This window comes from Eucalyptus grandis, chromosome 3 (assembly GCF_016545825.1).
Source record: "Eucalyptus grandis isolate ANBG69807.140 chromosome 3, ASM1654582v1, whole genome shotgun sequence".
NCBI classification, from domain to species: Eukaryota; Viridiplantae; Streptophyta; class Magnoliopsida; order Myrtales; family Myrtaceae; genus Eucalyptus; species Eucalyptus grandis.
In genome coordinates this window covers 40,397,441-40,406,850 of record NC_052614.1, presented here as the reverse complement: position 1 = coordinate 40,406,850, position 9,410 = coordinate 40,397,441, and the positions used below count along the sequence as shown (strand labels likewise).

General features: G+C 36.3%; 1 non-coding gene across 1 annotated transcript; it reads right to left on the bottom strand.

Moving 5' to 3' along the window:
- Positions 1-3,416: 3,416 nt before the first annotated feature.
- Positions 3,417-3,522, bottom strand: LOC120292339. Its single transcript, XR_005550134.1, has one exon. It is a non-coding gene; the product is annotated as a small nucleolar RNA R71 (small nucleolar RNA).
- Positions 3,523-9,410: the final 5,888 nt, after the last annotated feature.

Here is a 9,410-nt window from a genome sequence, read left to right as displayed (position 1 = left end):
CGTGAAAACCCTTCAATAAACCTTTTATAATAACCAGCTAGTCCTAAGAAACTCCATATTTCAGTGGGTGTTGTCAGTCTCAGCCAATTTATTACCTTCTCAACTTTCGCCGGGTCCACTACAATTCCTCCTCCTGATACCACGTGCCCCAAAAATATTATCTGGTCCAGCCAGAATTCACACTTGCTCAATTTGGCATACAGCTTATGATCTCTCAGAGTTTGCAAAACTATCCTCAAGTGTTGTTCATGCTCTTTAGGCCCTCTCGAATATATCAGGATATCATCAATAAAAACAATCAGAAACTGGTCTAAATAAGGCTTAAGTACCCTATTCATTAGATCCCTAAATGCAGCTGGTGCATTTGTCAATCCAAATGGCATGACAATGAACTAGTAGTGTCCATAACAAGTCCTAAACGCAGTCTTAGGAATGTCTTCTTTCTTAATTCTTAGCTGATGGTATCCCGACCTTAAGTCAATCTTAGAGAAGACCGAACTTCCCTAGAGTTGGTCAAATAGGTCATCAATTCTAGGCAAATGATATTTATTTTTAATGGTCACTTGATTCTGTTGCCTATAGTCAATGCACAAGCGCATCGACCCATCTTTCTTTTTCACAAACAAGACTGGCGCACCCCAAGGTGAAGCACTTGGCCTAATGAATCCTTTATCAAGCAACTTCTATAGTTGCACTTTCAACTCCTTCAATTCCATTAAGGCCATCCTGTATGGGGCTTTCGATATTGGTCTTGTTCCAGGCATTAATTCAATTTCAAACTCAATTTCTCGTTCCGGCAGTAATCCAGGCAACTCATCAGGAAATACATCTTGAAATTCATTAACTACTCGAATTTCATCAAGCTTAGGCTCTTCCTTAGTATAATCTTTAACCATGGCCAGGTACCCTTGACATCCTTTGTCAAGTAATGCACAGGCCTCTATTGCTGAAATAAGTGCTATAGATAGGTTGTTCTAACCTCCCAAAAATTCACAACTAGACTGATCAGGTAAAATAAATTGGATCACTTTTCTATAACAATCCATTTTGGCCTGATACTTATGAAGCCAATCCATTCCTATGATAACATCAAAATCATACATAGCCATTACGACTAAGTCTATTTCCATATCCTTTCCTCCCATTGTTATCTTACATTTTCCACACACCAACGTAGACAATACCATATTCTTTAAAGGCGTAGAAACACAAAGAGGCATCTCAAGAGACGTAGTTTCTATTTTACTCGACTGTTTATATCTTTCAGACACAAATGAATGCGTAACACCCATATCAAACAATGCATATGCCTTTTTATCATTTATAAAGCTCGTACCTGATATAACATTTTTGGAAGCTTCCACTTCCTCTTAGGTGATCGCATACACTCTTCCCTGTGCTGGTGGTCTCTATGGATTCCTTTGTGGATATGGTCCAGCAGTACGTCGTGGTACTCGTTGCATTGGGTTAATACTTGGCTGCGACCTCTCTTGTGGACAATCCTTCTTAAGGTGCCCTACCTGTCCACAACCATAGCATTTTAGATGTCCATTACAAGGTCCTGGGCCATGTCGCCCATCACACCTTCGACATTCTTCATTTCGATAAGATGCTCTTCCTAGATTCAGGCCATCCCTGGCTTTTCCAAAATTCCTGAAATTGCCCTTTGATAACTCCATAAAAATAGAGTTATTTTACCTATTTTAGGCAACAATTAATGCATTATCTATGAGAAAATATTTGAATTTCCTTCTGATTATTTAAATTTTCCTTGTTTATGCAGAATAATGAGATATGGAGAAGATAAGGAAAAGAAGGGCAATTATCGGGAATTCAAATAAAAGCAGCGATGGAAGATGGATATCAAATCAGGAAATTCTTGATTTTGTTCCCTAATGTTATCTACAATTAGATATTTTAGATTTCCTATATATAGGAAGAGAGAGCAGCTAGGGTTTAGAGGGGGTTAGATTGTTTTTCATTCTTCTGAGAGTTTTTCAAGTATTTTGAAGAGAAGACAAAAGTGGTGATAGAATTCTTGTCCTTTGATTCAAGATGCTGAGTTTGATCTATATTTCTATTTTTATTTCTTATTCTACTATGTTCTAATTTTCTTTTGTTAGGCTACGATGTAGCGACCATGATGATATGAATTTCATGATTTTTATGTTTTACAATTGATTTCATTCATGTGAGTTATATATTATTGCGTTCTTGCTTTTGAGTGACTGGCCACCACTTGAATGATCGATGTGCATGTTTGAGGCGAGAGGTGATAATAGGCAATTGCTCATTATAATATATAACCATGAATTAAACGTGGATAGAAATATACCGCGTTATTTGTGTAGCTTTCGGTGATAAGGTGATCCAAAAGACTCATTGTAAACCGAGAATATTCATAGTTTTTAATGCACTCATGTTTATTTTAATTCACATAGAGATATAGTGGTTTAATAAGCTGAGTAGGTTTGCTATACCTAGAGATAGGATAGTAAATAGATTAGGAAATTCTGCTATCACATGTTTGATATCGTTCTTGTATTCACAACAATCTAAAATTCATATATAGTGGTTATGGTGAAATCGGATGCTCTAACATATTTATCTGATCGATTTACTGCATTTAGTCTACAAATTTCGTTTTTAATTCATTCTTAATTATATTTTGATTTGTTAGATAAATTTTAGAATTAGTCTATTTTAGTATTTAATTGGTTTATTAATCATCGATCTCCATGGGACGATACTTTATCTCATCATTATATTACTTGTTCGATACGTGCACTTGCGTTTAGAATTTCACGAACAAGTTTTTGGCGCCGTTGCCGGGGATCGTTTGTTTAATACTAATTAATATTGATACCAGATAATTCTAAGTTTAATCTAGCTTTTGTTTTGTTTTTCAGGGTGTACATCGGTTTATGACACGTAGCCAACAAGGGAAACTTGTTGAACTTGATCCAGAAATCGAGCGTACATTCAAAAGGCGACTAAGAGAACAGAAAAATCACGCTAAGATGGCAGACGGTGATAATGAAAATCCACGTAGACTCTTAAGAGATTATGCTGCGCCAACAGTTCAAGGCACCACATCAAGTATCGGAAGACCTGCAATTCAAGCTAACAACTTTGAGATTAAGCCGTCACTTATTCAGATGCTTCAACAATCGGTGCAATTCAGTGGGCTACCAAGCGATGATCCAAACGCTCATATCGATGCTTTTCTTGAAATCGTGACACCATTAAATATAATGGAGTTACAGATGATGCTATTAAATTGAGATTATTTCCATTCTCTCTTAGAGACAAAGCTAAAAGTTGGCTTTCTTCTCTTCTGCAGGATCAATTACTACATGGAATGATATGGCTCAGAAATTTCTTGGTAAGTTCTTTCCACACCGCAAAGTCTGCGAAGATGCGTAACGATATTACTAATTTTATGCAGATGGATAATGAATCATTATATGAAGCATGGGAAAGATTCAAAGAATTTCTTAGGAGATGCCCACATCACGGACTACCCGTATGGATGCAGGTACAAACTTTTTATAATGGCTCTAGTGCAAATCTTCGTTCTATGATTGATGCAGCTGCAGGGGGGACTTTAAATAATAAAACACCAGAAGAAGCCTACAATTTATTAGAAGAGATGGCGTCCAATAATTATCAGTGGCCTACGAGAGAGATTACCAATGCGAAAAGTTAGCGGAGTTCATGAAGTGGATGCTTTTGCTGCAATTGCTGCACAATTTGAAGCAATCAACAAAAAGCTTGATAATATGAGTGTTTCAGCCATGAAAATTCACACTTTGACATGTGATTTTTGTGGTGGGGGACATGTTAGCACAGAGTGTCAGGTAGGTAATACCTTTAAACAATCTCATGAAAATTCTAACTTTGTTGGGAATTTTAACAGGTCCTGAGAATAATCCCTACTCCAACACATACAATCCGGGATGGCGCAATCATCCAAATTTTTCATGGAACAATCAGAATGTGACGAGACCACCTGGATTCAAACAATTAGAAGAGACAAAGTCAAATTTGGAAAATATAGTCACCAAACTTGCTAACACAACTCATGACTTCATCAAAAGCACGGATGTGAGATTTCAAAACCAAGAGGCTTCAATCAGAAATCTGGAGATGCAAGTGGGTCAATTAGCAAGCATGATGTCGGGAAGGCAACAGGGTTCTTTGCCGAGCAACACAGAGAAAAATCCAATTGAAAACATAAAGGCTATTACCCTGAGAAGCGGTAAACAAGTAGGAGAAGAAGAGATTGTCAGAGACAAGGAAGAAGTGGTCAATAAACAATCAAAGGAGACAAGCAAGAGTAAACTTTTTCCAGATAATCCCAAGCCATATGTGCCGCCAATTCCATTCCTCGGCGACTCCGGCCAGCACAAAATAGATAAGCAATTTTCTAAATTTCTTGATGTGTTTAAAAAATTGCACATTAACATTCCTTTTGCAGATGCTTTAGCGCAAATGCCTAGTTATGCAAAATTTTTGAAGGAGATTTTGGCAAACAAAAGGAAACTGGAGGATTATGAGACTGTGAAGTTAAACGAGGAGTGTTCGGCCATCCTACAAAACAAATTGCCTCCGAAATTAAAAGATCCAGGGAGTTTTACTATTCCTTGCACTATTGGGGATTCTTACTTTGAAAAAGCATTATGTGATTTAGGTGCAAGTATTAATCGATGCCTTATTCTGTTTTCAAGAAATTAGGATTGGGCGAGGTAAAAGCAACCACGGTGTCACTTCAGGGCTGATCGATCAATTAAATATCCGAGAGGTATTGTGGAAGATATTTTGGTAAAAGTTGACAAATTTATCTTTCCTGCAGATTTCATAGTTCTTGACATGGAGGAAGATTTTGAGGTACCACTTATCTTAGGTCGACCTTTTCTAGCAACGGGGAAGAGCTCTTATTGATGTACAACAAAGTGGAAGTTGATCCTTAGAGTTCAAGATGATCTTGTTTCATTTAATGTTTTTAAAGCAATGAAATATCCATCGATGATAATTCTTGTTTTAAAGTTGAGACAGGTTGACAAGTTGGTGAATAAGGTTTTCCAGGAAAATATTTTTGAAGATCCACTTGAAGCATGTCCGATTCAACCAAGGGACAAAGATATTCATAATGAGGAGATAAAGGAGTACGCAAATTTCATGGAGGCAATTCCACCATATTTAAGGCAAAAGGCAATTAAATTTGAAGAGTTGGGACAACACATTACAAAGCCTAAACCATCAATTGAAGAGCCTCCAATTCTTGAACTCAAACCCTTACCTTCTCATTTGAAATATGCTTATTTAGATGGAGTTTCTTCTTTACCGGTAATTATATCTTCTTCTTTGACAGATTTGATGGAGGAGAAATTGCTCGGAGTATTAAGAGAGCATAAAGGTGCAATTGGATGGAAAATAGCTGATATCAAGGGAATTAGTCCTTCAATTTGCATGCACAAAATTTTGATGGAAGAGCAATATAAACCCACTATCCAACCTCAGAGGCGTTTGAACCCGAAGATGCAAGAAGTAGTGAAAGCTGAGGTAATTAAGCTACTTGATGCAGGTATCATCTATCCTATCTCGATAGTTGTTGGGTAAGTCTGTACAAGTTGTGCCAAAGAAAGGTGGTATGACTGTTCAAAAAAATGACAACAATGAATTGATTCCAACTAGAACGATTCTTGGGTGGCGTGTGTGTATGGATTACAGAAAATTGAATGATGCCACTAGAAAAGATCACTTTCCTTTACCATTTATTGATCAGATGTTAGAAAGAATTCTTGGGCATGAATTTTATTGCTTTTACGGATGGATATTCGGGGTATAATCAGATTCCTATTGCACCCCGGAAGATCAAGAGAAAACTACTTTTACTTGTCCCTATGGTACTTTTGCTTTTAGAAGAATGCCCTTTGGTCTTTGTAATGCACCAGCTACTTTTCAAAGATGCATGATGGCTATTTTCTCTGATATGGTTGAAAAATATATTGAGATTTTCATGGATGATTTTTCTGTTTTTGGCCTATCATTTGATTCTTGTTTAAATAATTTGGCCTTGGTCTTACAAAGATGTGAGGAGACTAACCTTATTTTGAATTGGGAGAAGTGTCACTTTATGGTGCAAGAAGGAATAGTGCTCGGGCATAAAATTTCTCAAAACGGAATAGAAGTCGATCGAGCCAAAGTGGAGGTCATTGCAAAATTACCTCCGCCAACATCTGTGAAACTTGTCAGAGGATTTTTGGGGCATGCAGGATTTTACAGGCGATTTATAAAAGATTTTTCAAAAATTGCTAAACCTCTTTCTAATCTATTGGAAAAGGATGCTCCTTTTAATTTTTCTGTTGAATGCATGCGGGCTTTTAACACTTTAAAGGAGAAGTTAATTTCAGCACCAATCATGGCAGCACCAAATTGGGATTTACCTTTTGAGCTGATGTGTGATGCTAGTAATTATGCAGTAGGAGCTGTTTTGGGACAAAAGAATAATAAAATTTTTCGAACCATATACTATGCCAGTCGAACCTTGTCAGGTGCACAATTGAATTATTCAACAACAGAAAAGGAACTTTTGGCGGTAGTATTTGCTTTTGATAAATTTCGTTCTTATTTAATTGGCTCAAAAGTTATAGTTTATTCTGACCACTCTGCTCTTAAGTGTACGCTTGAAAAGAAAGAATCAAAACCCAGGTTGATCGGGTGGATTTTATTGCTGCAAGAATTTGATTTGGAAATCAAAGATAAGAAGGGTACTGAAAATCTAATTGCAGATCACTTATCAAGAATTCCAAATTCAAAGGAAGAGGTAAGACCAATTTTAGAAGAGTTCCCGATGAGAAAATTTTTTCCATCAAGTCAATTCCTTGGTATGCTGACTTTGTAAATTATTTGGTAAGTAATGTTCTTCCTCTTGAATTATCATATCAACAGAAGAAAAAAATTCTTTTCTGATGTTAAAAATTATTTTGGGAAGAACCTTTCTTGTTTAAAGTATGTGCAGATCAGGTTATAAGGAGATGTGTTCCGAGATGAAGAGAAGGCAAACATTCTACATCATTGTCATGATGGAGAGACAGGTGGCCATTTTGGTGCCACAAAAACTGCAGCTAAGATTTTACAATCTGGATTTTATTGGCCTACACTTTTTAAAGATGCATACTCCTATGTAGCTTCATGTGATAGGTGTCAAAGAACTGGAAATATTTCAAGAAAAATGAGATGCCTTTAAACAACATTATTGTGTGTGAATTATTTGATGTTTGGGGTATTGATTTCATGGGACCCTTTACACCTTCTTATGGAAATTTATATATTTTAGTGGCTGTGGAGTATGTGTCTAAGTGGGTAGAAGCTGTAGCATTACCAACAAATAATGCTAAAGTTGTGGTGAAATTTTGAAGAAAAATATTTTTACCCGATTCGGTACTCTAAGGCAATCATAAGTGATAGGGGACACATTTTTACAACAAGCAATTTGCAGCACTTTTGAGTAAGTATGGCGTCACACATAAGGTTGCAACCCCTTATCATCCTCAGACTAGTGGTCAAGTAGAGATTTCGAATAGGGAAATCAAGAGAATTTTAGAAAAAACAGTGAATGCCTCTAGGAAAGATTGGTCAATAAAACTTGATGATGCACTTTGGGCTTATAGGACAGCGTTCAAAACTCCAATTGGGATGTCTCCTTTTAGACTAGTGTTTGGAAAAGCTTGTCACTTACCAGTGGAATTAGAGCATAAAGCATATTGGGCATTGAAATTTCTGAATTTTGATATACGATCTGCGGGTGAAGAAAGATTATTGCAACTGAATGAATTGGAGGAATTTCACAATGAGGCCTATGAAAATTCTAAGTTGTACAAGGAGCGTACAAAAAGATGGCATGACAAGCACATATTCAGAAGAGAGTTTAAAATTGGTCAAAAAGTCTTACTTTATAACTCTCGTCTTAAACTTTTTCCAGGAAAGTTGCGGTCTAGATGGTCTGGTCCTTTTACAGTTACACAGGTATTCCCATATGGAACAGGTTGAAGTTGCGCATGACACGATGGCACATTCAAAGTGAACGGTCAACGTTTGAAGCCCTACTTTGAAGGTGGTTACAACAAGCGAGAAGACCACCATTGAACTTCATCCTCCGAATAGCGACATCGAGATAGTTTGGCTGAAAACTATAAAGCAAGCGCTTTTTGGGAGGCAACCCAAGCATTTTAATTATGTTTTTATTTATTTTTAAGTTTATGTTTTGCCAAAAAAAAAAAAAAAAAAAAGATTAACTTTTCTCTATTTTATCCAGGTTAATTTTTAGGGAGCACCTTTCAAGAGTTTAATCATCAAGATCATCTATGGACTTATCCTACAACCGGGAAGTTTTCTTCTTCCTATTCTATTTTTCGCATTGAGGACACTTTGCTTCATTCAAGTTTGGGGGCGACAAATTTTTTGGATAATTTTTTCATGATTGCATTCTTGGTTGTGAATTTTTATGATTCTTAGGAAAATTTAAATTTTATTTAAACTTGCAATTGAGGTGTAAGTTAATCTTAATTCTGATTATGTTGATCCACTTTGAGCACTAAAATTCCTTACTTTTTGAATTATGTGTAAATCTAGAGAACATTCATGTGAAATATGTGATTTTCTTAGATTTCACCCAAATCTTAGAATTTGTTTGATTTTCTCTTGAGGCGAAATCCTAAGCTAAGTCTAATTGAGAAAATGATATAGGCAGTTTTGGATCGATTGAGCCTTTCAAGCCAACCCTATTTATTTATCCCTAGTCACCCTGTTGAGCCTTAATTATTACCCAATTTTTCATTGGCACCCATATATGTTTAGCCTAGCCGTGATCAAATTATATCCTTATCCCATGCCCTATGAACACGTTGATTTTCTTTTGGGATAAAAAAAAAAATTATTTGAGCTTGATAGAAATTTGGGAGGAATGATGGAGTAAAAAGAAGAAAAAAAAAAGTGATTGCAGTGGTAGTTTGGGGTGTATTGTCAAAAAAAAAAAATTGCTTTTATGGTTCCCTATCCAACTTTCAATTGAGTGAGCCATTTGGATACTCAATGGGTTGGAAATTTTTACGTCATATTTGGAGGGACTTTGGGAGAAACTCCACCATAAAGCAATTCAAAAAAAAAAAAAAAAAGAAAAGAAAAAAAAAGAATGATGATATATGGCGGCAGAAAAATTATCTTGAAGGAGTGAAATTGGACAGTGACATTGGCTCTAATTAGATCCTAGAATTCAACGTGTTGATGGGTGATTTGAGCTTAAAATTCCCGTTATCTCACCTTTAGCCCAGCCTTACATTACAACCCGAGAAAAGTCCTATTGATTTTTGGTTGGATAATTAGCTTACATTAGTGGAGAGAGGAAT